The sequence below is a fragment of the Prionailurus viverrinus genome, unplaced genomic scaffold, assembly GCF_022837055.1.
Source record: "Prionailurus viverrinus isolate Anna unplaced genomic scaffold, UM_Priviv_1.0 scaffold_42, whole genome shotgun sequence".
In the NCBI taxonomy this organism is placed as follows: domain Eukaryota; kingdom Metazoa; phylum Chordata; class Mammalia; order Carnivora; family Felidae; genus Prionailurus; species Prionailurus viverrinus.
In genome coordinates, this window is record NW_025927609.1 from 1,023,327 (window position 1) to 1,049,218 (window position 25,892).

The 25,892-nt window shown below is 52.1% G+C and overlaps 1 protein-coding gene across 5 annotated transcripts in view; it reads right to left on the bottom strand.

Annotated features, from left to right (window-relative positions):
- PCBP3 (poly(rC) binding protein 3) overlaps nt 1-25,892 on the bottom strand; it is a 277,127-nt gene that overhangs the window by 134,112 nt on the left and 117,123 nt on the right. The window contains exon 1 of one of the 5 annotated variants that reach the window (XM_047847075.1): nt 21,240-21,315. The exons of the other annotated variants lie outside the window; for them this stretch is intronic. The gene's annotated coding sequence lies outside the window, so the exon portion shown is untranslated. Of the gene's footprint in view, nt 1-21,239; nt 21,316-25,892 lie in introns of those variants that run through there. 5 annotated transcript variants of the gene reach the window in all.

The following is a 25,892-nucleotide window of genomic DNA, read 5'->3' on the forward strand; positions in this document are numbered from 1 at the left end:
TAGTTTAATAATTTCCACTTATCAGCAGTTATATAATCAATCCTACTTGCCAACTCTTTCTTACATCATTTTGCAGTTTTCTTAATGTTTTGGTTCATATGAAGTATATTTTCACCTGTTTCAGGTGTAAAATACTGAGCTAGTCCCTAGATATTTTCTTACCTTCTTCAGGAACTTGGAAGATACTCATTCTCTTTCCTTCTAACTCCTGTTTCTGATAGGATCTAAACATGACACGGGACCTTTTGCCCTCATCGTCAAGGATCAGGAAACAAGGAAAATTGTATCATGTCTGTCCACTGGCCAGCTAGCATTCCCTGCTTTAACTGAGCTCACGAGTCTGGACACGTTAGTTACCGTGGTGACTATTCTGTGACTGAAAGCAGCCACAGGACTTGCTGATCTGAGAGCCAGAAAGAGCTGTGCGGGCCCCACAGCAGCCCGGGACGCTGGCCCCTCAGGAGAGGGTACGGCCTTGCTCCCAAACCTCCCCCAATTCTCGCTCAGCCACGCGGTGCGTCCAGGTTCGTGGTGCCAGCCTCCCCGCGTGGCCTGCATGTGTCAGGGAGGCAGCGCCGACGGCGGGGCTGGGCCGGAGGTGGGGGGAGGGGACAGGGCTGCCGTAAAGCAGCTCGCAGGGAGCTGGCAGTTCCACGGGCAAGCCCTCGGCACAGCTCTTGGTGGCATGGGGCCTTGGCCGGGAGGCGAGACGGAGCCCTGTGAACAGTTCTTCAGACCCCGCAGACAGTCACGAGAAGGTCCTGACTCTACAGGGAGCCAGCAAAAGTGGAAGAAAGAGGATGGGCCATGTCCCCCAGGGTCGCCTGGGGCCAGGCTGACCCAGGCACTCTCACAGCCACACCTGTGCTCGGCACTCCCGGTGGCCCCTGGGCCACTAGAAGCGGTGCTTCTGGAAAGTGCCACAAGGTGTGTGAGTGGCAGGCCGGCCCCGGGGAGGCTCGGGGAGGGACAAGCTGTCAGGCTTGCACGGGACGCGGCAGGTCTAGGGTGGTCCGGGTTGAGTGTGCGGAGCAACCCAAGGCCAAGGCTGTCCGACCCTGCGTCCCACGCTCCACCATCCCACAGCCCTGACCAGCTGCGGCGCCGAGGTCTCACGGGAGAGAGGGACACACCGGCAGGGGCACAGAGCGAAGGGGAGGCAGACAGACAGACGACAGGAGGGAAGAGGCAAGGACAGTGGGAAAAAAAAAAAAAGAAAAACCCCAGGGTGAGCAGCAGAGCCCTGGCATCGACCCCGTGACGGACGCCACGTTGGTCCCCGCATGGTGCCCTGGCCGCACGCTCGTGAAAACCACCGCACTGAGACCACACGGGCTTTCAGGCTCAGCACCCCGCTGTCCAGCCGCACCCAAGGGACAGTGCCCTCGTCCTGTCCTCCGGGGGAAGGACACCGTCCCCAGAGCACTAAGTCCTGAGGGGCGGCCGCACTTTCTCACTGGAGCTCTCACTTGACATCCTCTGACCGCCAAGTGACGACGACGTCTGGGCTGTCACCCCACTCTCCCGGACACGGGCAGTCCACTCGCGAGCCCACCCGCGCGCCCCACGTGCACTCGACAGCGAAGGCTGCGCGGCCTGGGAGCGAGGGCCCGCTCAGAGCCTCAGTTGCCGCCAAAGGCAGACGGAGAGAAAGGGGCAAATTCTAATCTTAAAGCCTGTCCTTAGGTGAACTCGAGACGTGCTCTGTAGGTGGGTGTCGTGAAACCCGGCACAAAGGGCCCGTTAGGCACTCGTCCTACCGCTGCTCGCGTCCCACGTCACGCGGTCGAGACTTTTCCATGTTGACCCGTGCAGATCTAATTCTTTACTTTATGTGAGGTGTACTTAGGTGCCCGGTCCCGTGTAGACCGGGCATTTCCGGATCTTTGCACAGGAACCGGTTCACGTGTCACGTGCCCGCTTTCCTGTCGCGTGTGATGAGCGGCGGGGCCGGGACGCAGGGGTGCGGCAGCCCTCCACCTCCCTGGACCCCGTCATGCTGCCGTCCCAGGGGGCGACCCGGCCGGGCCCCCCAGCGGTGTCCAGGGGCCCTCGGTCTCTTCGGCCCACGTCTGCCAGCGAAGCCACGACCTCCCTGTTCTACTCGGCTCACCTGGGGCCGCGGGAGGGGGTGGGGGGGCGCTTCTCAGGTACTCACTGGCCAGGCCGGCTTCCTCCTCCTCTACCCACTCGGCTCACTGGCGAGGTGTGGACACGCGGTAACTGGTTCTCTAGGGAGCGAGGCTCCCGATGCAGCGGTCGGCCTGCTGCACGCCCACCGGAGCGGCGGCCCTCGCCTGGCTCGATCAGGCCGGGCCGAGCGCAGTTCTGTGCAGCCGGAGGACTGCCGCCCCAGCTCCCCCCCTGCCGTCAGGCGGGGGCTGCTCCCCGTGCCCCCCACTCCCTCCGACGCTGCTGTGATCCCTGGTGCAGGACAACAGAAAATCTCCCTCATCTCGACTCCAGTCGTGCTTCCGGTGCCCGACTTCCTCTAGCTCCGACTTGTAGGTCTAGACTTAGCGGGCGCATGCCATGGGGCAGGCCCACCCAGATCATCGTCCTTCTGAAGGTGACCACCTTCAGAAACCTTAGCTACATCCACGCAGTCCCCTTCCCGGGTAACACAACACAACCAGGGGTCTCGTCCCACGTCCCGGCCGTGCTCAAGGAGGAAATTTCAGCAAGGTTTGCGTCCCAGGGTGAAAATTGAGGGGGCCGCCGCCCTAGAACTCTGCCCACCACGAGTCGTCCCCCGACTCGGTGTTAGGTTCTCCAGGAAGGGGTCCTGGGGGTCGATCCAGAGGCAGAAGGGGCAGGCGGGCCTCCCTCCTCCGGCACATCAGGGGGGCACCAGCGGGGCAGGAGGAGGAGGGGGCCAGGGCGGGGGCGGCTCCCTTTCCCAGAGTCAAGTGGAACGAAGCAGCCTTTCCGGGAGGAGGCACACGTGGGGACGGCAGCACCTCCATCAGCCGCGCCTTCGCCAGGTGGGCTGCTCTCAGACCCCGAGAGGACATTCCCCTGGGGCGGGGGGACTCCCCGGCCTGTGATCCTGCCCCAGGGGGGGCTGTTCTTCAGAGGACCCTCAACTCGATGGCCTGGGCTAATCCCCATGACTCATGCTCTCAGACTCAGCTCCTCATTCTAAATAGGGACCAGAAAATACCCACCTTTCAGTGTTGTGAGAAGTACTCTGTAATTTGCAAAGTGCTATATACAAATGAAGGATTTTCAGCCTTATTTTCCAGGATAATTCTAGAGTAAGAACAGGAGATAAGAGAAGGGAACAGAGAAAAGCGTGTGCAAGGCATTCACGGTATTATTTCTCCCGGCAAGAGTCCTGACAAATAGTGTCCAGGTCGAACAAGGCCAGGACTCGCTGATCTGCTGATGTGCTTGCCGGTGGGCCGGGGGGCAAGGCGGCCTTGTGCTATGTGCTCTGGGAAGCCCAGCGTCCCCGACCGCCCCCTAGTGCTCAGGGCCAGGGGCCTGCCGGGAAGAGCTGGTCCTTCCGGCCGTGGCCCTCCTGGGAAGTGCCACCAGACCGGCTCTGGTCACCCCTCCACCCCTTCCCGCCCTGGCGCCCCGAGAGCGCCCCACCCAGACGGCCCCAGCTCGCGGAGGAACCTGCAGAGGCGGCAGGATAGCGAGGCTCCAGGACAAGGAGCCAGCTCTGCGCTTCAATGAGGACCGGCCGGGGAGCCCGACCCTGGCGTCCGTGGAGGTATGGCTCTGGGGAAACGACCCCCAGTGCTGCTCCTGCCCCCACTCTTCCTCCCCTCGCCCCCGCTCTCTGATCCCCCCGCAATGACCCCTGTCCTACACAAAGCCTTTCCCGGGGGGTCTCAGACCCTCCCCTACCACATGCACAGCTCCCTTCACCCCTTCCTCCATCCCTGCCAGGTCCCCAGGTGCTGGCTCCAGGCCAGGCCCACAGAGCAAGGCTGCGCAGCTCCCAGACGCACAGCTTCCTGCCCCTGGCTCATGTTTGCATTTGAACTTTCTGCGGAGAGGGTGATGGTGACAACACCTCACTCCCTGCACCACCAGCACAAAACCAATCCAGGCTTCTCTCTGACCTCTCCTCAGGACCTCCCCTCAGGGCTCCCCTCAGGGCCTCCTCTCTTGACCTCCCCTCTTCACCTTCCCTCTTGACCTCCCCTCAGGGCCTCCCATCTTGACCTCCTCTCTTGACTTCCCCTCAGGGCCTCCTCTCTTGACCTCCCCTCTTGACCTCCCCTCAGGGCCTCTCCTCTGGGTCTCCCCTCTTGACCTCCCCTCTTCACCTTCCCTCAGGGCCTCCCCTCTTGACCTCCTCTCTTGACTTCCCCTCAGTGCCTCCCCTCTTGACCTCCCCTCATGGCCTCCCCTCAGGGCCCCCCCTCATAGCTTCCCTTCAGGCCTCTCCTTATGGCCTCTCCTCAGACTTCCCCTCAGGAACCCTACCTCTTCCCTAAGTAAAGGAGCAAGAAAAACTACTGCTGTCCTGGGCGAAACCGTTCTGAGGGGCAAACGATAAACAAAGTAAATATGTGAACAGAATAAACCGGAAATGCACAGGGGCACCTAGGTGGCTCAGTCGGTTGAGCATCCGGCTCTTGGTTTTGGCCCAGGTCATGATTTCACGGCTCATGGGATCCAGCCCCACATCGGGCTCTGGGCTGACAGTGTGGCGCCTGCTCGGGATTCTCTCTCTCTTCCTCTGCCCCTCCCTGCTCTCTCTCTTTCCCCACCAAAAATAAACTTTAAAAAAAATACACAAAGAAAATAAAAACATAGGCAAAATTAAAAATAAGACCGTTTCATTAAAGTGATTTTTTAAATATTTTTTTATTTTTGAGAGAGAGAGTACGAGCCAGGGAGGGGCAGAGAGGAGGACAGAGGATCCGAAGCAGGTTCCGCGCTGACAGTGGTGAGCCTGACGTGGGGCTCGAACTCCAGAACTGCAACATCGCGACCTGAGCCAAAGTCGGACAGGACACTCAGCCGACTGAGCCACCCAGGCACTCCCGAAACAAGAACTGTTTTAAAAGCCTGTCCAACAGCAGGAGCAAAACAATACGCAACCCTGCTAGCACGGTCACCGCGGCCAGAAGAAAGGCGAGCTCTGCCGGCCTGGAGCCTCGCGGCGGCCCCGCACAAACCGCTCTCACGCAGCGGCGGCAGGCGAGCCTCAGGCTGAAGGTACAGTCACGAGGTAGGAAACAGAAAGTAAAACTCGGTCTATTTTTTGAAGTGGCTCCGCAAGTGACTCTGATTAGCTCACCGAAGAAGCTCAATACAACAAAAGTTTTCGAAACAAAATAAAGATTTTTGTTTCCCCATTATAATTGTCTGATGCAGATTTTTTTACTCTTTATTGAAAACAAGAAAACTTGTTTCAATAAAGTGACAAAGAACTCAAGGATTCAAGAGAAACATCCGAGTATTAATTAGAGACAGAAAATCTAGCCATGCTTCAACCATGACAGACTTTGTCCTGTGCGGCTACCCCTGGTGACCTTGTGGCTGGCCGGCTCTGGCACCTTCCGACCTTTCCTCGCTTTATTCTCTAACCTCCACCCACTCCCCAGAAGCCCTGCCCTGCCCTGCCCTGCCCAGATCCTCACACCCTTCCTGCTCCCACCTCCCTGCAGGCCTCCCCTCCCTCTGAAGCCAGAACACTCCAGAAGCACAAACCCCATCTGCCCTTACAATGCTCAGGCCTCCCACTGCCCAGGAGAAAGTGCACGTCCTCTAGCTGAGCCCTCCCCTGCCCTCAAACCATCCACACCACTCCATCCCTTCCCCACACCCTGCTGACTGCACCTCACCCTGAGCCTCACAAAGGCCTTGTCCCCCCGGCCATCACAGCCCTGCGTCCATGCAGAGACTGGGAAATGCAAAGATCTTTCATGAACACGAAGCCAAGAAGAGGCAAACGAAGGAGGTTAAGCCATCAGAGCTATTTTATGCTTTGAAAGATCAATGTGACCACAGACGACCAGCCCGTGGGTCGCGAGGGACCGGCAGGCAGGGACCTCCAAAGCCAGCTCACCAGCCCCAGCGACGGGGCCGTACGCCCTGCTAGAGCCGCAAAGCCGACAGGAAGAGCCCCACCGTGGGGCCGCTGTGAGGAGGCGGAGGAGGGCAGCGGGAGCCAAGCAGCATCTGTGCCCCTGGCGGGAGGCACCCCAGCAGGGAGCTTCCTCCCCCCACCCAGCTGGGGGTTGTGCCGGGTCGTGAGGGTGCCCTTAAGGAAAAGGAGGGAGGTTCCCAGGGAGCTCCCAGAGGGACGGCCGGCACCGGGGGGCAACTGACCAGCCCAGTAGACGTCACTGCTGGGCACAGGAGGGAAGCGCACTCTGAGAGTCACAAACAAGGTAACTTTTTGGAGTAAGATGACTTCAAACTTTGGGACATGAGGGTCTGCACGTTCACATACCGCTTTGCCGTTTCCCCACGGGATTAGGTCACCTTGTGCTGCCGGCACGAGCCAAACATTTGCGACGTAAGCAGTCAGCACAGGCAGTGATGGGCCCCGAATGGCACACACCGTCCAGAATCCTTGCAGAGAAAACGAAGTCAAAAGCAGAAAACGTGCAAGCAGCCTACGAGCGGAGTGGAGCACGGGCAGCGTGCTGGGATCGGTCCTATGAGAAAAGGTGTGACGTGAAGTGAGAGTAAACAAAGTGATCGCCACCAGCACAAAGCTAGAGGCGACTGTCGCCGGGGGTGGAGGGGGGGTCCCCGTCCTCGCGGAGAAAGCACATGCAGTGAGGACGCGGGGTGTCTGCAACCCTGCCTGGGCTGATTCCCTCCCCCGCGGTCACCTTCGCCCCTTCCACAGCAGGAGGCCACTGCAGCCAGTGCTGTGGGGACGGAGGGGCCAGGGAGGCCAGGCCAGGGGCCTGGGGCAGCACTGAGGGTCCACACGAGGCTGGATGCCACAGATGCATCAGTCCACGAGGCGGCCTCCAGCAGCAGTTAGATCCAGGACGAGAGTCCCGAGGCGCAGGCGTGACAAAGACACAAGGGGGTAAGGAAGGCAGCGCCGCGGGCAGATGAGAACGTCCAGGTTCAGGCTCGGGTGGGCAGGCACGACAACAAGCATGAGCCAGGTCCAGGGGCTTCTGTGTTCAGCCGCCCCATCTCCCAGAAGGAGATCCCGGGTGGGGATGGAGGGAAAGTCAGCTGTCAGCCACAAGGGCCGGGATAGGGGAAGCGTAGGGAGAGCCGATAGCAGAGGGACAGTGTGGCCTGAAAGAAGGGACTCCCTCCTGGGCAGTGGCCTGGGGCAGGTCCATGTCAGGGGACACGGGCGCGCGCACAGCAGCACAGGTGCCGGGCCCGAGGGCACCGCGCGGCAGCCGCCGGTGACCACGACGGGCGGCAGAGAGCAAGGAAGGTCTGGCCGTGCCGGCGGGGCAGAGGCGTGGCGCGGAGGGGCCTCGAGGTCACCGTCAAGCCCACGTCTCGAGAAGCGCCTGTGTCGGTGCGGCCAGGCCTGAGTCCTGTCTCAGAGTCTCGTGAGCACAAAACACGCACATGGACCGCTCCATCCTCGGCCAGCCGAGGTGACGATTTCCAGGGTCTGCAGACTGCACGACTCCTCTTCTGCCACGGCCACATCTCTCCTTCAGCTGGTCCAAGGTCGCCGCCAGGACGCGGCCCACGGGGCTCGGAGCCCACAGGCCAACTCCTGTGTCCCGCTCTTGGTGGTCACGGGGTGGCCCCTGCCAGGGGCTGGCTGTGCTCGGGGTGGAAGCAGAAAGCTCCAAACGAGAAGCCGCAGTGTGGTGTGTCCGGCCCCGGGCTGTCCAGAGCTCAGCTCGACCCCCTCTCTCCGTGCCCCCTGCCCTCGGGCCTCCTCGCCACACGGTCGTCGGTGCTGCCGCAACCAAGCCACTCGGGGGAGTGAACCGGAAGTCCACGGAGAAGCACACCGGTGCTGTGGCTGGTTTACAGCGGACGGTGGAGAGGGGTGACTCCGGCCACATTGAGGCGCCGCCCAGGCGGCCGACCTTCCGCCAGACACCGGGCCAGGCCCCCTGGGCTCAGAAACCCGACGTGACTCCAAGAGGCTGCTTGTCCTCCTGTCATTACATTTTTTATTATGTTCTCAGGCATGTATTTATTTTAATTGGAATGACAGCTGGAAGGTAACAATGGGAAACAAAAACAGAGAAAGCCTAGTTCCAGTGCCCCGGCCACAGGTGGCTCTCACGGTGATCTGGGCACCGGCCCTCTGCCCCGGCCGGCTTGTGGGTCCCCCATCTGGCCCCACTCCCCAGGTGCCGGGGGGAGATCTGTCCCAAGGAGAAGGGCCATCATGTTCTCCACTGAAGAATTCACTGTACTTCTTTGTTGGACAACTTTTCATCACGATATAATAATTCCAAACTTCGAGAAAAGTTTTCTAAATTATTCCCAAGAACTTCTATACATCCTTTGGTTGTTGTGGTTGCTCCCCACGTCCTCACTCATTCATTATTCGTTCATTGTCCTCATTAATCCACACCACCTGAGAGCGATTGCAAGCACACTCCTTGACTCCGAATACGTTAGTGTGTGTTTCCTAAAAACCAGGACATCGGCTAGCCACAGTCCGGAGACCAAACCCAGAGCATTTAACATCGATACGATGCTGTCGCCCGATTCCCTGACCACCCGCTCACCAGGCCCTGCGGCCAGACACACTCCGGCTTCAGGCATTAAGCCTGTGTGTGTTAACACTTCATAAAAATAACAGAAGAGGGCATTCTAGAGCCGTGAAACTGGAAATGCTATCACAAATCATGCCTCCCTTCTCAGAAGTTTAGGAAGATGAACTTCAGGTGAAGTCAAATCCCACACAAAAATTTTGTAAAGATAAAGTGAGAAATAAAATCACATCCCTACTGGCAATAAACATATACCATAGAGACATGCTAACAACAACAAAATAATCCAGCATCTCTGTTGATGCAAAGACTTAAGATGGGGGGAGAGAGGAAAAATCACTCGGAAAAACTCAAAAATTAGGTCACAGAACTCGGGAAAGAATCCGGAATGAAACCTTATTTCAAAAAACCTAGATGAAATTAGACGACACGACACACCGGACTGAACGAACAACAGAGGAAGACAGCAGACAGAAAACTTTCAGAAGCGGAAAGGAAAACGAGCACCGTGAGGCGAAGGCGGAGGCCCACGCAGAGCGGAGGGCGGCCCGCAGTCACCGCTCAACGCGCTCTTCTGAAATCACACGGGGCTTACTTAGCACTAAACGCGCCGTCGGGGCTGAGCCGCGGACGGTTTATGGCGCATCGGTCTTCAGAAGGAAGTTACCTACAAATGATTTTAAGATTACTTGCCCTATTTTCATGTCGCAACCTGCTGATCTCATAAAATGACCAGGGGAACTTGCTTACTTTTCTTCTGTACTATAAGACAACTTACGTGCCTCAAAAATTGTGTTTCCTGTATACGCCAGGATGTGTAGGGCCGTTCCAGGGGCACACGAGCAGGGGTCTCTGAGCGCCGCCTTGGTCACTTCCACAGTTGACAGGTTGTTCAGACTTTCTACATCATATTGAGGCAATTTTGTGAATTTCATTTTTCTAGAAAATTATTCATTTTATCTAGATTTTCCAATTTCTTCACACAGAGTTTAGACAGCAGACTCTGAAAGTTTTCATAACTTTCGCAAATGCGGCGACATCTACTTTCTGGTTGCCCCGGTTTTAAAGTTTTGCCTTTTCCCTGCCTTGATCAAAGTTGCTAACAGTTTCAGGGTCTCGTGGTCTTTCTCCAGAATGACGGCACCAACCAGCACGTTTCCATGTTCTACTGCAGTTATCTCTACCTTCACCGTCATTAATTTCTCCTATTTGGTCTTAATTATCTCATAATTCTTTCTCTAACATTTATTTTTTATTATTTAAACCCAAGTTAGTTAACATATAGTGTAGTATTGGCTTCAGGAGTAGAATTCAGCGATTCATCACTTACATACAACACCCAGCGCTCATCCCCCATTTTGCCCATCCCCCCACCTGCCTCCCTCCTTCAACCCTGTTTGTTCTCTATCATTAATAGTCTCTTATGGTTTGCTTCCCTCTCCCTTTTTATCTTATTTTATTTTTTCTTCCTTTCCCCTATGTTCATTTATTTTGTTTCTTAAATTCCACATATGAGTGAAATTATATATTTGTCCTTCTTTGACTGACTTATTTCACTTTGCATAATACACTCTAGCTCCATCCACGTCGTTGCAAATGGTAAGATTTCTCTTTATCCCATTTAACGTGTTTTATCTTTTTCTTGGAAACAATGTTGGTAGGCCTGCTTTCCTGTGATCAGCATTTGCTTAGTACCCTTACCATTAATAAATTTTCTGTTTCTGTGTCATTTTTTTTTTTTTTTAATTTTTTTTTTTCAACGTTTATTTACTTTTGGGACAGAGAGAGACAGAGCATGAACGGGGGAGGGGCAGAGAGAGAGGGAGACACAGAATCGGAACCAGGCTCCAGGCTCCGAGCCATCCGCCCAGAGCCCGACGCGGGGCTCGAACTCACAGACTGCGAGATCGTGACCTGGCTGAAGTCGGACGCTTAACCGACTGCGCCACCCAGGCGCCCCTCTGTGTCATTTTTAAGACAATCTGAGTTGTGCCTTTTAATAGAGAAATTTAACATATATATGAGCTAACGTCTACATAATGTCTTGCCATATATATTTTTTAAAGGAATTTTATTATTTTTATTATTTTTCTAATGTTTGTTTTTGAGCGAGAGACAGAGTGTGAACAGGGGAGGGACGGAGAGAGAGGGAGATACAGAATCTAAAGGGGACTCCAGGCTCTGAGCTGTCAGTACAGAGCCTGACACAGGGCTTAAACTCAGTAGCCATGAGATCATGAGCTGAGCCGAAGTCGGATGTTTAACCGACTGAGCCACCCAGGCGCCCCTTGCCTTGTATATTTTCTATGATTTGTACTTCTAATTTTTCTTTTCTGTTCTACCTTTCGGAAACTAAATCAGGTCTTCTTTGTTCCAGAGTTTTTCCTCTACAAGATTTGAAGATGCCCAATCTATGCCTTGACTGGTGGCTGCAAGTACATTGAGATACGCTTCGACACACATTCATATAAGTGTGGGCTCTGGCAGGGCCCACATATTCCCCTGAAAGACCTGGAGGTGAGGACACTTGCACTTTTCTCCTCCTTATCACCGTATAAGTACACACACATGAGATCATTTTCAACTATTATTCTAATTTGCATACAAATATACATCAAAAATTATTTAGAGCTAGCTACAGGTCACACTGGATAATCGTCATTATAGATGCTTGTCTTTTTTCCACTTTGTCAAAGTCTTAGCAGGGAGTCTGGTAACCTTCGAGTCCTTGACTACCTGAAAATACCTTTCCTTTGTCCTTCTATTTGAATTTAGTCTGGGTATGTCTAAAATTCTAGGTTTAGAGGCTCTTGGGTGGTTCAGTCGGTTAAGCGCCGACTTCAGCTCCGGTCATGATTCCACGGTTCGCGGGTTCGAGCCCCACCTCAGGCTCTGTGCCGACAGCTCAGAGCCTGGAGCCTGCTTCTGATTCTGTGTCTCCCCCTCTCTCTGCCCCTCCCCCACTCACGGTCTCTCTCTCTCTCTCTCTCTCTCTCTCTCTCAAACTAAATAAACACTTAAAAAAATTAAAAATAAAATAAAATAAAATTCCAGGTTTAGAATCACTGTTCCCAAATACGTTGAAGATACTGACCTAATTAATTCTAGACTATAAATTGATCATTGACAAATTTGATGCCAACTGAAAACCAGACTTTCCCTTTGCTGACCACTTTGGGGTGTTTTACTTGGTGGTATCTTGGAAATCTGCCTGAATACATCCAGGAAGTACAGTTTCTCACCTCTGCTCATCACTTAGTGTCTGATGCATTCTAGTTCCGAGAAGGGTTCTTTTCCCATTACCCTTCCTCAACTTTCTCTGTCTCTACTTTCCAGACTTCTATGAACCAGAAAATGGAGCTTCTCACACTCACTTCAGTCTCACCTTGTTCTTTCACGTTCCACCTCTCAAGTCCTTAAGGTCTGCATTCCAGATAGCTCAGGGTCCTCCAGATCTGTGTTCCAGGATAGATCTCAGTCCTCCAGATCTGTGTTCCAGAACAGCACTCAGCCCCCCAGACCTGTGTTCCAGAACAGTGCTCAAGTCTCCAGATCTGTGTTCCAGAATAGCTCTCGGGCCCCTATCCAGAAGAGCACTCAATCCTCCAGATCTGTGTTCCTGAATAGCCCTTGGTCCTCCAGATCCTTGTTCTAGAATAGCTCTCAGTCCTCCAGATCTGTGTTCCCGAACAGCACTCAGCCCCCCAGACCTGTGTTCCAGAATAGTGCTCAATTCTCCAGATCTGTGTTTCGGAATAGCTCTCGGGCCCCTAAATCTGTGTTCCAGAAGAGCACTCAGTCCTCCAGATCTGTGTTCCTGAATAGCTCTTGGTCCTCCAGATCCTTGTCCTAGAATAGCTCTCAATCCTCCAGATCTGTGTTCCTGAATAGTGCTCAATTCTCCAGATCTGTGTTCCAGAATAGCTCTCAGGCCCCTAAATCTGTGTTCCAGAAGAGCACTCAGTCCTCCAGATCTGTGTTCCTAAATAGCTCTTGATCCTCCAGATCCTTGTCCTAGAATAGCTCAGTCCTCCAGATCTGTGTTCCTGAATGGTGCTCAATTCTCCAGATCTGTGTTCCAGAATAGCTCTCAGGCCCCTAAATCTGTGTTCCAGAAGAGCACTCAATCCTCCAGATCTGTGTTCCTGAATAGCCCTTGGTCCTCCAGATCCTTGTTCTAGAACAGCTCTCAATCCTCCAGATCTGTGTTCCTGAATACCTCTTGGTCCTCCAGATCCTTGTTCTAGTCTAGAATAGCTCTTAGTCCTCCAGATCTGTGTTCCTGAATGGTGCTCAATTCTCCAGATCTGTGTTCCAGAATAGCTCTCAGGCCCCTAAATCTGTGTTCCAGAAGAGCACTCAATCCTCCAGATCTGTGTTCCTGAATAGCCCTTGGTCCTCCAGATCCTTGTTCTAGAACAGCTCTCAATCCTCCAGATCTGTGTTCCTGAATACCTCTTGGTCCTCCGGATCCTTGTTCTAGTCTAGAATAGCTCTTAGTCCTCCAGATCTGTGTTCCTGAATAGTGCTCAATTCTCCAGATCTGTGTTCCTGAATAGCTCTTACTCCTATGGATCTGCACTTTGGAATAGCTCAGGGTCCTCTACATCTTCATTCTAGAATAGTTCTCAGTACCTAAGGATCTGTGTTCTGGAATAGCTCTGGTCTTTTAGGTCTGCATTCTGGAATAATCCTTGGTATATCTGGCCAATCACTCATTCTTCCTTCATTTCTGTTCTTCAAGTCATCCTGATTATTCTATTTTGACTGACTTTTAGTTTCCAAAACTCTTTGGTGGTTTTCTTTGAAGGAGCAATATTTTCTTCTCTTTGTGTCACTCACTCCCCCCTTGTGCATCTTCTCTTGTTCTGTTCAGTGATTCTGCTACTGGATCCCCTCAGACGCACGGAAGTCTTGGCTATGCCCACAGTTCTCCTTCAAGAGGCTTGATCTGCCTGTCACAGTCACCAGTTCTGTTTACTCTGGTCTGTCTCTGGTGTTGAAGGGGCGGAACTTTTGTACCAACATCTTGTTTTCTGGAGCAGCTCCCGTCCCTCTCTGGAGTTGGTGGCTGGCTGGACACACCACTCGACTGCCCTGGGCCTGAGCACACACTTGCAGTGGGAGTCAGGTGCACACACCCCTGACCTCGCTGCACACACTGCAGGGTCTGGAGGGGCCGCCTGACCCTGCTCCTCTGCAACTCCTGGCATCCGCTGATCCTGAGCTGAGTGTCTAAATTCTCATTCTTCCCTGCATCAGGCCTCTCCACTTGTCTTCTGGGATGTTTTATTCCAAAAGCATTATCAATTTCTTAATAATCAAAACGTCTGATCTTTTGACTGCAGTTATCCCTGTTTCCTCACATGTCCTGAATTTCCGTGCCGTTGCTGTCTTAAGATGTCTGCCCTTTTGCGGATTCTGGTACGGGATGACAACAGATGAATGCTCTCAGATAACCATCCTGTTCCAATCTGGTCTATGTACTGATCTGTACTGTCTTCAAAACAAAAACAAAACAACTGCTACTTAGGTTTTCTTTTCATAGCCAGTTGATCCACTACCCAAAGTCTAGAGACACTCTTTGTAAAGATCTAGTTGATAAAATTCTTCTCAGCAGCCACGGTCTGGAGCCGTGTGTGTGTCCTCGGTCAGCTTCCCAGCCTGGCCCTGGGCAGGGTGGCCCTCAGAGGTACAGGCTGAGTGGGCCTGGGGACAGAGAGGAGGGGACACGCAGGACTCGCCCCCGTGCACCTGGAGCGAAGCAACGACATGGCCGAAGAGCGTGCCCTGCCTGGCTGCTGGCGTCTGTGCGGGGCTCAGGAGCGGACGGGGCCAGAGATGAGCTGCCTTCTCACTTTCAGGAGCAGGACCTAACCACGCAGTTGCTTTGTATTTACTTAAGACTTACCCTGCAATTTCCCTGTTGTCTGTAATTACCCTGTGTCACCACAGGACACTCTCTGTGTGGTTCAACGGTTGGCAGTTACCATGGAAACAAGTACCGTTCCCTAACTTGAAAAAGTAGTCGTATGTTAACAAATGTCTTCGTTGTGTTCCACTTTGATGGAGATTTACCACGGCCACCGATTTGAAAAGTAAGTAAGTCAGCCACGCTACCGGCTGTTTCTGCTGTCCCAGCTCCTCCCTCTGGACTCTCGGTCCCGCCCTTTCCGGGGTCACGCCCATGCAGTCACCAGCCCTGCTCTTTGCGTTCAGTGGCTCCCTCCGGCCTCACTGGCTTCCTTGCCCTTGCTTGGCAAAAGCCACAACACTGTCCAGTACAGCTCTGGCAAGCGCTCCTGTAACAGAGCAGCACAAGTCCCTGGAGGACAACACAAACTGAGCTCGCACCTCAGAGCACACACAGGCCGCACGAACAGCATCGTCACACCTTGTCTCCCTTGTCCAGCCACGCTCCCAAATCCCCCAACATTCCTGCGTGGATCTTAAGCCGAACCATTGCAGTATCTCTTCTTGTAGGTGAATACTGGCAGTTCATGTGGACAACCCCCCCCTCCCCCCCAGGCTGGCCTGCTCCTCCGTGGAGGCGGGCCCTCTATCCCTGGGGCCCGCTGCCCTGCCCACCCGCCCTCCACAGCTCTGCAGGAGGCTCTTCCTGCACAGAAAGCCCCTCATCTGCCTCTGCCAACACGGCTCCTCCCGGCCCCTCTTCCCTCGCGCTCTCAAAACCACCCTCACTGCTCCTCCTCCCTCTTATCTGCGCCCACTTTAGCATTTGTCCCCACCTGCCCGTCAACAACGTACAAGCCACCGGTGACCTACATGAATGCCAGCCCTCCCACCCGGTGGCAGCCTAAGGCAGGCGTGGCATCGGCTCTGGCTCCCCACGTGGCTGTCCTCTCAGTCCCTTGGCTCAGATCCCTGCAGTCCATCCCAGCCAGTCGGGGACAGGACGCCCAGACCCTGTCCTTGCTCCTCTGCTTCCTCCTGGCTAGTCCAGCCACTGTGTGCTTAGGTGTCGCCTGAATGTCGATGTTGCCCCGAACTTGCCCAATGGCCAGCAACAGGACAGCTCCTTTCAGCCTTTGCTATCCTTCCAAGCCGGCCTCACACCTTGTGGTCACTCCTGCCTCCCTATCACCGGTCACTTTCTCCACCAGGAGCCCTCCTGGCTCTACCTTCCAAACATACCTCACTGCCTCCCGAGACCACCTGCCCAGGGCTCAGGCAGCGGCCACCTCCTAACATACCCGTTTCCCACCCTGGGTCTCCTGAGTGCCTCTCCTCCACCCAGAAGCCAGAATGGCCCTGCAGGACCCTAATTCCGCTCAGACCCATCCTCGCCCACTCAGAGTGAAGGCTCTTATGATCTCTCAGGCCATCCGACTTCACGTCTGCCCCTGCTCACCACAGCCACACTGGCCCCGGCCTTTCCCTCGTCCCCACCCATCACTCTCACACCTTGACTAAAGGGTCACTTTCTCAATGAGGCCAACTCTCGTGCCTCTACTGGTCACTGATATCCCCGGTTGTGCACACCTATGTACTCAGACACACAATAACTTCCAACTGGGCACACGCATGTATACACAATAACCATCGATCACACACAAGTATGCACACACACACACTCCCTCACCCAAAATGCACACACCTGTGTACACACACACACACACACACACACACACAAGCTGCAACCTTGTGTGTTCGCACATACAGACTCCCTATCGTGCACATCTGTTTATGCACACACACTGATGCCTGATTCGGCACATGTGTGTACACACGATAACCCTCAATCACATGCACGTGTATGCACTAGCGTGCACACACACACACACACACACACACACACACACACACACAAACACACACACACACACTGGCTCACACCTGCCCTCTCTTCTCCTTATCCGCAGAGCTCATCAGCTTCTGATACCTTAGGCGTGCGGTCTACCTGTGATGGCCTTCCCTGGGGAGTGTCTGCTGATGCTCTGGCCCAGACCAGGGCCTCGCACAGAGCGCGCATTTGTCCTATCTGCTGAGTGACTCTGTTGAACCTGTGGGAGCAATTCGATTCTTCCATCCTCCTTTAGAATCATCCCTCACATCAATTCTGATCTGAAGCTCACATCATCCCTGTGTTTCTGACCTGAAGAGAACCGCTGGTGGCCAGAGAAAGGGCAAACATTCTCTGCAGGCGAAGAGAGACCGTCACCACAGACTCCAGACCGCGTTACCGAAGGAGTGAGATGCCCTTTCTCGTTTCACTACAAATTACCCTGTTAAGGGAAGTGAACAGATTGAGAAGCAGGTCTGCGTCTGAGAGGCCGGGAGCACCAGCAGGTGGCGTGCATCCCCGTCAGGAGGCCGTCTCCACACGCCGGTGGCCAAGTGAGGTTAACGGGAGTCAGGGTGCCATTCAAGGTTAGGGACCTCAAAAGAAACGGTCAAGCAAAGGGAGCAACCAGAAGTGAGGACGAGGCCCCGAGTCCGAGTGAGAGAAGGGAGGGTCAAGATCTGGGCTGAGGTGGGTCAACCAACAGGCACTGAGGTCGGGCGCAGGCAGGGCACAGGTGGGCAGAGCAGGCCGGGGGAGGCAGGGGTCACAGGTGAGTCATCATCCGGAACAGGATGGGGCCGGGCAGGCAGGTCACCAGCAGGGATAGACGAGAGAGTACCTGGGAGTGTCTCCTTCTCCCGGCCCGTGGACGCCTGTCCTGCCAGCCCACCTGCTTCCCCGAGGGTGAGGACACTGTCCATCATCTACCAAAAAGCAAGGGAAAAGCGTCACGTTATCAGGCAACTCAGGAAGGCCGACATCACACGCGCCCCGAAATCCTGCATGACCCCAAACCCTCATCATTCTCACATTTGGGGTTTGCGGGCACCTTGTCCACTTGGGATTTGGTCTGCATCCATCGGTAATCTGGCAAGTCCCGGAGCTGCTCCCTGAAGAGACACCGGGTGCCCTGACTGTGCCCCGCTTCCTCGAGGGTGCCCCCCGCCCCTCCCTGCCTCTGCTCCGGGCGACTCAAAGACCTTCACCCTTTACTTGCAGTGAGTGTACCGAGCTACGCCTCAAAGCTTCGACTGTTCAGTGTGGCGTCTGACTCACAGCTTATCATCCGAAAGGCGTGCGCACACCCGCACTAAAATCTGGTGATGCTGAGGTGTCCCAGCCAAGCATCACTGTCTACTTTTTAAAAAAATTGTTTTAATGTTTATTTATTTTTGAGAGAAAGAGAGAGAGAGACAGAGAGACAGAGACAGAGAGAGAGAGAGAGAATGAGCAGGGGAGGGACAGAGAGAGAGGGAGACACGGAATCCGAAGCAGGCTCCAGGCTCCACGCTGTCAGCACAGAGCCCGACACGGGGCTCAAACCCATGAACATTGAGATCATGACATGAGCCGAAGGTGGACACCAAACCGACTGAGCCACCCAGGCGCCCCTCACAATCCACTTTAACGGAGCAAAGCAACCGAGACGGAGGCCCACTCATGCACGGCCATTACCTGCCGAGCAGGTCTTCCCCGGGGCTCCGGCTTCGTGGGCAGTAATGCCAGTGCCCGCCAGCCCCCAACCCACTGGCGAGGGGCCTGGGTCTCAGGGGCTCCTCAGTGGAAGCCAAGCGGCAGAGGAACACTTCCAGAAAAGTCAGATGAAACCGCAAGATCCAGCCTTTTTCCTAATCACACCTGATGAATTATGTTCCAGAAATAAGCGCTGGATAACAAACACATGCAAAATCTTTAAAGGGACAAGAAACTAACACTTCTCAAGCACGTCTGCATTTTCTCTCCTACATCTAACGTTCGCCAGACTAGAAAGCAGGTATTGCTATCACCATGTTTATAGAGGATGAATCAGGCTCAGAGAGGGAAGGCAGTTGGCAGGGTCGCACGTCCAGTGAATCCTACTGGGCAGGTCCGGAGCAGGTCTCCCGAATCCATCCGGTGGGCTGCTGGCCTCTCTGGGGCCCGAGCGTTCTCGGGGAGGAAGCAGGAGGTATACTCCCTTCAGAGGTGTGGGCAAATTTAGGACGCGCTGCTATTTACAGCATTTTAATGACTATGATTCTGTGTCCCTTCCGTGGAGGAGCAGTGGTGATGCCAGAACACTCCCTGCTCTGCTGTGCTCTCCGGGGTGGGGGGCGAATCACTTCAGCTCGTGGTTCAGGCTCTTAAACTTCTAAATCATACGAACAGGCCATGAGTTTGGAATAAACTTGACAATACACGTAGATTCTTTTATTAACAATAACTCTTAAGATTCTTCTTGGTCTTGGGTGGTTTTCATAACTCTTCAAAGCTATAGATATTTAAATATAAAGAGTAAAAATGTAAACAATGAAAAATAAGACTCCTACTATTTCTGAGCTCACAGTCACTGCTAACGTTCCTTGGTGGCCCATCCGGAGGTTCTCCGTGCACCTGGGAGGAAAACGCACAGGTGTTGTTCCGCACCCGGCATCTTATTCTTTACAGCAAATACGTCTCAGAATCGTTTTGAACCCGCATGCTCCAAGGTACCTCAGCACGAGAAGTGAAACGCTGTACATTTTGCATGTCAGAGAACTTAACCCGAATCTTGTCCATACGGGGCTCTGGCAACTACACCCCATCACATTCAGGAGTGCTCTTTCTCTAGCTGGTACCTATGGGATTCACTCTCAAACATTCCATCTTCGACAGATGGAGAGGTAAAAAATGTTCCCTCATCAGGTTAATTGTTTACGACTGGATAAGGGGCGATGTTTTCAGCGAGGCTGAGCTCCTTTTTATGTTTACTGAACTCTGTGTGTGCGTGAAAGGCTCTCCCTCACAGCCTTTGTCCATCAGGCAGAAATGGTGATTCACCCAAGACGGCGCAGAGCTGCGCCCCCCACCTCCCCCGCGAGAGCAGTTAGCTAGCTATTTTTAGTTCCTTTACTGACAGTCCCTGAACAATGTTCTTAAATCCCGATGTATTGATGAACGGGCCTGGAAGGGCGCGAAGTGCACGCGCCGCGCCCCGGTCGCCTCCTCCATCGGGCCACCTTATCAAAGTCTGCAGTACTCGAGAGTGTCCTCCCTTCCCTGTGCTCTGCGCATCGGGGGTCCCCACCAGCTCTCTCTGTCCTTTCACTCCCTGGGCCACTGCCCTATCTGGAGTCTCTCAGCAAGGGCTCGTGAGAATCACTTTCCCTAAGTTCGCACATGTTTGAAAACGTATTACTGAGAAATTTCTTTCCTAAAGATTCGGTATACCTTGCCACGCTTTTATCTAGCATGAAAAACTGCCGTGGAAACATCTGGAGCCAGTCCACTCCCTCTCCTTTATAAATGATGTAGACATAAATAGAAAAATGGGTAAAAATGGGGAAAAGCACTTCACAAGGAAGAGATCCAAATGACCAAGAAGCACACGAAGAGGTGCTCGGCCTCATTAGTCATCAAAGATACGCAAACTAAAGCCAAAACACAGGTCCATATGCACTCACCAGACTGTCCGGCCTGTAGAAGTCTGGCAGAGCCTCACCGAGTTCTGGCGAGCGTGGGGAGCGCTGGGGGTGCTGAGACGGCAGGCTATTATTTCATTCGGAAAACCCTTCTGCGCTACAGGAGATGAGACCACTAACTAATGCAAACACTCTGATGTGTTCAATCCCGGCCAAAGATAACCAAACAATTTTCACAGGTAGAAAAATACAACAAGCAAACGGTGGAAACAAACATAGAAAAGTAACAAGCCCAAGTAAGCGTTATTGGCTTTTGCACAAAACGTGAAGAGGAGGGCCGATGCCACGCGCCAGAGGAGGACGGACGTCCAGGGTGCCGGCTGGAAAGCAGTGCAAGGAGGTCACTCGTCGGAGGGCGCGTTCTTATTCCTGCACTGTTTCTTCACCAATTTATAACCCTTCCAGAGGCTCCTGGCTGTGTGCACTCTGAGTGCGTTTACAAACAGTAACAGCAGGGCAAAACACCATTAGGACAAAATGACGGCTCAGCACGAGGATCTTTCAGGACACGTGGAAATAGCCGCCTGGCGGAACAGAGCGTGACGGAGGTGCCACCTTGGCAGCCTCTCTCACGAGACACACAAACTGGCATCTTTCCAGATGCGGAGGATGACAGTACCTCCATATTTTCTGCGGAGTGTGGCGGAAAACATCAAGAATTTGGGAAATCGCTAATAAGTCACATCAATGTTCATCATGGAAATAAAAATTAAGTCCATTATAAGACCCCTCTTAGTATGACCCATCGTGCCATCCATATATTTTCTTTGGTGAAGTGGATGTTCAAATCTTTTGGTCATTTTTATGTTTATTTTTATTTTTTTAATGTGTATTTATTTATTTTGAGTGTGAGAGCATGCACGCACATGTGGGGGGTGGGGAGGGGGAGAGGGAAAGAGAGAGAGAGAGAGAGAGAGAGAGAGAGAGAGAGAGAGAGAGAGGAAGTCCCAAGCAGGCTCTGCCCCACCAGTGCAGAGCCAGACAGGGGGCTCAATCCCAGGACCTCGAGATCACCACCTGAGCCAAAATAAGAGTCAGACGCTTAACCCACTGAGCCCCCCAGGCGCCCCCTTTTGGTCATTTTTAATTACATTGTTTGTTTCCTTAGTATTGCATTTTAAGAGTTCCTCGTACCTTCTGGATACCTTAGATTTGCAAATGTTTTCTCCCAGTCTGTGGCTTGCTTGTCTTTCCATTCTCTTCACAATGTCTTTTGGAGAGCAGAAAATTTTGAAAATTTTAAATTTAATGTTGTACCATTTACAAATTTCATCTTATACATAATGCTTCTTATGTCATAATTAAGAAACTTTGCCTAACACAAGGTCACCAAAGAATGTTTCATGCTATCTTCTTGATGTTTGGTAGTATTGAATTTTAGATTTAGATTTCTGATTTACTTTAATTTTACATATTATAGGAGATATGGAGCAAAGATCTTTTATTCTTTTTTGCATGTGAATGTACAATTATTCCAGCACCATTTTTTGACAAAACTATCATATCACTTTTCCAACGAATTGCCTTGGGACTGTTGTTGAAAATTAATTGACCATATATGTGTAAGCCTATTTCTGGACTATCTATTCTGACCCATTCATCTACTTGCCTGTCCTAACACCAACAGCACAGTCTTGATTACTGTGGCTTGTAACGTGTCATGCAATCAAATGGTGCTAGTTGTCAAATTTCTACCCAAACTGCTGGAATTCTGATGAGAAGTCCATTGAACTTACAGATAAATCTGAAGAGAATTAACATCTTAACCATATTCAGGTCTTCTGACCCGTGAGCATGGATCATTCTCCATCTATTTATGTCTTCAATAATTCCTCTCAGCAATGTTGTACTACTGAAAAATTTTTTTTCAATTTCTAATTATTTGTTGCTAGTAGAAATACAATAGGTTCTTGTAGTTTGTATCCTGTAACCTTGCGAAACTCACCTGTTCTAACTTCCTTTTTTGGAATCCATAGGACACTCTACATAGACAAACATGTTGACTGAGAATATAGTTCTCCTTCTTCCTTTCCAATTTCCATGCCTTTTATTTCTTATTGAACCTGATAGGACCTCCTGGAAAATATCTGCTAGAAGAGGTGAGAACATGTTTCCTTGCCTTCTTCCCGGTTGAAGGGAGAACGCGTTCAGTCCTTCACCATTGCTATGGTATTAGCTGTGGCTTTGTCACAGATGCTGTTTATCTGAGAAGCTCCCTTCCGATCCTAGTGTCCTAAAAGGTTTTATTTGGAACAGGTGTTGGATTTTGTCAACTGCTTTTACTATGCATTCAGAAGACACTGTGTTTTGGTTTTAGTCTGTTCATATGGTAGATGATACTGATTAATTTTAGAATGTACAAGATACTCTGCATTGCTGGGATAAATCCCAATTACTTTTTCTATACTTTGTATTCGATTTGCTAAAACTTTGCTAAGTTTTCATGTATTTTCATGAGGAATATTTGTCTACTGTCTTCCTTTTTTAGAATATTGTTGCTTGGTTTTGTTATTAGGGTAATGTTGGGTTCGTAAGCTAAATTAGGAAGTGTCCCCTCCTTTTTAATTTTCTGGAAGAGTTTACATAGAATTGGCATTATTTCTTCTTTATTTTCTTTAATTTTTTAATGTTTATTTATTTTTGAGAGTGAGAGAGACAGAGCATGAGTAGGGGAGGGGCAGAGAGAGAGGAAGACACAGAATCCGAAGCAGCCTCCAGGCTCTGAGCTGTCAGCACAGAGGCCGATGCGCGGCTCAAACTCATGGACTGTGAGATCATGACCTGAGACAAAGTCAGCCACTTAACCAACTGAGCCACCCAGGTGCCCCTTATTTCTTCTTAACATATTTGGTAAAATTCACTAGTAAGCCTTTTGGGTCCTGGGCAAGAAAAGGAGGTTTTCAATCCAAATTCAATTTTTATTTTTCTTTTCATGTTTATTTTTGAGAGAGCAGGGGAGGGACAGAGAGAGGGGTAGACAGAGGATCCGAAAAATGGCTCTTTGCTCATAGCAGAGAGCACAATGCGGGGCTTGAACCCACAAACCATGAGATCATGACTTGAGCCCAAGTGGGTGCGTAGCCAACTGAGCCACCCAGGCACTCCTACAAATTCAATTTTTTAACACATATAGCGCTACTGGGACAATCAATGTCTACTTGAGTTAGCTTTGATTCTTCTTTTCAAAAAGTGTATACATTTCATCTAGGTTATTGAATGTGTTGGCATAGGGCTGATCACAGTATATCCATTTTTTCCTATATCTGGCTAAAGGTTTATCAATGTTATTGATTTTCTTAAAGAAATGCCATTTGTTTTCATCCATTTTCTCTATCGCTGTGTCTAGTTTATATTGCATTGATTGCTACTCTTTCTTTTATTCTACTTACTTTAATTTGATCTTGTTTTCCTTCTCCTTAAGGTGGAAATTAAAGTCACTAAGTTGAGACATTTCTTCTTGCCAATAAAGTGTTCAGATTTTCCTTAAGGTGCTTCTTTAGCTGCATCCCAACTATTTTGATATGTTGTGTTTTCATTTTCATTCATTTCAAAATAGTTTTCATTTCTCTTTTGTTTTTTTCTTGGCCCGTGGGTTATTTAAAAGTACGTCATTAGTCTGCAGGTATTTGAGGATTTTCCAGATACCTTTCTACTACTGATTCCTAATTTAACTCTATCGTGGTCAGAGTCAGATGCTTAACTGACTGAGTCACCCATGTGTCCCAAGCATCCAACTCTTGATTTTGGTTCAGGTCACGATCTTACGGTTCATGGGATGGACACAGCCAGACACATCAGGCTCTGCACTGAGCGTGGAGTCTGCTTGGGATTCTCTTTCTCCCTCTCTCTCTGCCCCTCCCCTGCTCTCGCTCTCAAAAATAAATAAATAAATAAAACTAAATTCAAATATCTTTTACCGGAGGCAATGAATATAGTGATTTTAATGGAATTTGTCATCTAAAATATTTCAAATAATCACATGACCCAAAAATTGAATAGGGACCTTAAGAGTCCTCTAGGTACACCACGCTCGACCACCCCTATCTCACTTCAGACACCGGGCCACCCACACGGCCCCTGTACCTCCGCTAATAGAGGACACCCCGCCTCACGCCCTTCCTGACCGACCCTGAAACCTCTGCATCTTCTACTCCGGATCCCTCTGTCCCTACCGTGGTCCCATTCACACTGCACGCAGCCCCCTTCTCACTCGCCACCCACACTCTGTAGGGCTTGAGCCTTGGGGACCGACCACAACCTTTCACGCAACCTGGTGTGGCGGCCTCGCCCAACGCTTACTGCTCCGCTTCGCCCGGCTGGGGTGCGGAGACCAGCGACGACTGCGGCGGGTGTGTGGCCACACTCTTCCAGTGACACTGGCCCCCTGTGTTCAGGACGATCTGCTGCTCTGAGAGTGCTCAAAACCACTACCCTCCACACCGCCCTGCTAATTGAGTTTAAGGTCAAGCAGAATCTCTCTGTCCTACTGAACACCCACCGTGTGCTTCAAATAGAAGTTCGGTGAACACACCGACCGCCTCACCCCTGGCACCCTGTGTGGGATGTGAGCCCACTGTCTTAGCCTCGAGACGCACCACCTACTGCACAAGGTCAAGGGGAAAGCTTAGTATCACAAAACCCAAAGACTGGTTCACGGCCACAAGGGCAGCAGTGCCCTGAGGAGGGCGCACCTCTGCTCTGTCCGCAACAGCGGCGTGCCTCCCTGGCCGCGGCGGAGGGAGGAACAAGCGCCTCGAGCCGGACAGGGGAGCTGGTAGAGACGGCTGCTGGCCCGGCACGCCCATTCTTCTCCATCTCCCAGACTCCCAACAAGTAGAGCGAAGAGATCAGGAAGACAAACCGTTCGCGGCCACGAACGGGGAGGCCCTTCTGCAAACTCCCACATGACAGCACGGATGGCTGGGAGTCTGGAGGCCCCTCTGAAGTCATTCCAGAAAGGCAGCATGTCACGGAGGCGAGGAGCGGGGAGACACTGGTGCGGTGCACGGCTGGCTGGTGGAGAAGGCGGGCCCCAGCCACATGGGGTGCCATGTAGCAACCAGAGGCCACAGAGTCTCTCACCCCGTATGAGATGCTGCTTCCCAGAGAACCGGCCCAACGTTCAAGGCACAGCCCACCTGAACTCTAAGCAGCCCAACATCCAAGGACCTGAGACGAGACCCAGGCGAGGGACATGGGGGCCTCCCAGAATATGTGCACACACTTTGGAGCAAAGGTAAGATAGAACTGACCTCTTCAGGGGGCAGCAAACAGAAAGAAAGAAACACAGAAGCCATGAAAAAATCCTGCCACGTAAAGAAAACAAAAATACAGTAGGAGGGCAAAGAACACATGTTCGGAACTATGTACAAAAGAAGCATAAGCAGGTTCTATCAGTGGCCTGACATGTGCTTTCAGAGGCAGGTAAGAAGACAAAAACTCGTGGAACGAGGTATTAAGGAATGGTAGGACAGCAGTCTAAAACAAGAAGGAAATAAGGATATCAAGAAACAAAGTGATAAGAGAATTCAGAACAGCTTCCGACGAAGTAAAGTCCAGATAAACCATAAAACACGCAGGGCTCTGGGGGCTGAGGGGGACCCCGGGACAGAGAAGGAGTGGACCCAGCGGCTAGCCTACAAGAAGTTACTAACCCATCCGCGTGATGGGAACGCGCCGGCTGCCTGAGTAGGCGGCGACAAGTCCACGCGGGGGCTCTCACGGACCGGCCACCAGCCCTTCTCACGGGGCCGGTCGGGGCCCGCACACACCTTCACCTTCTGACCG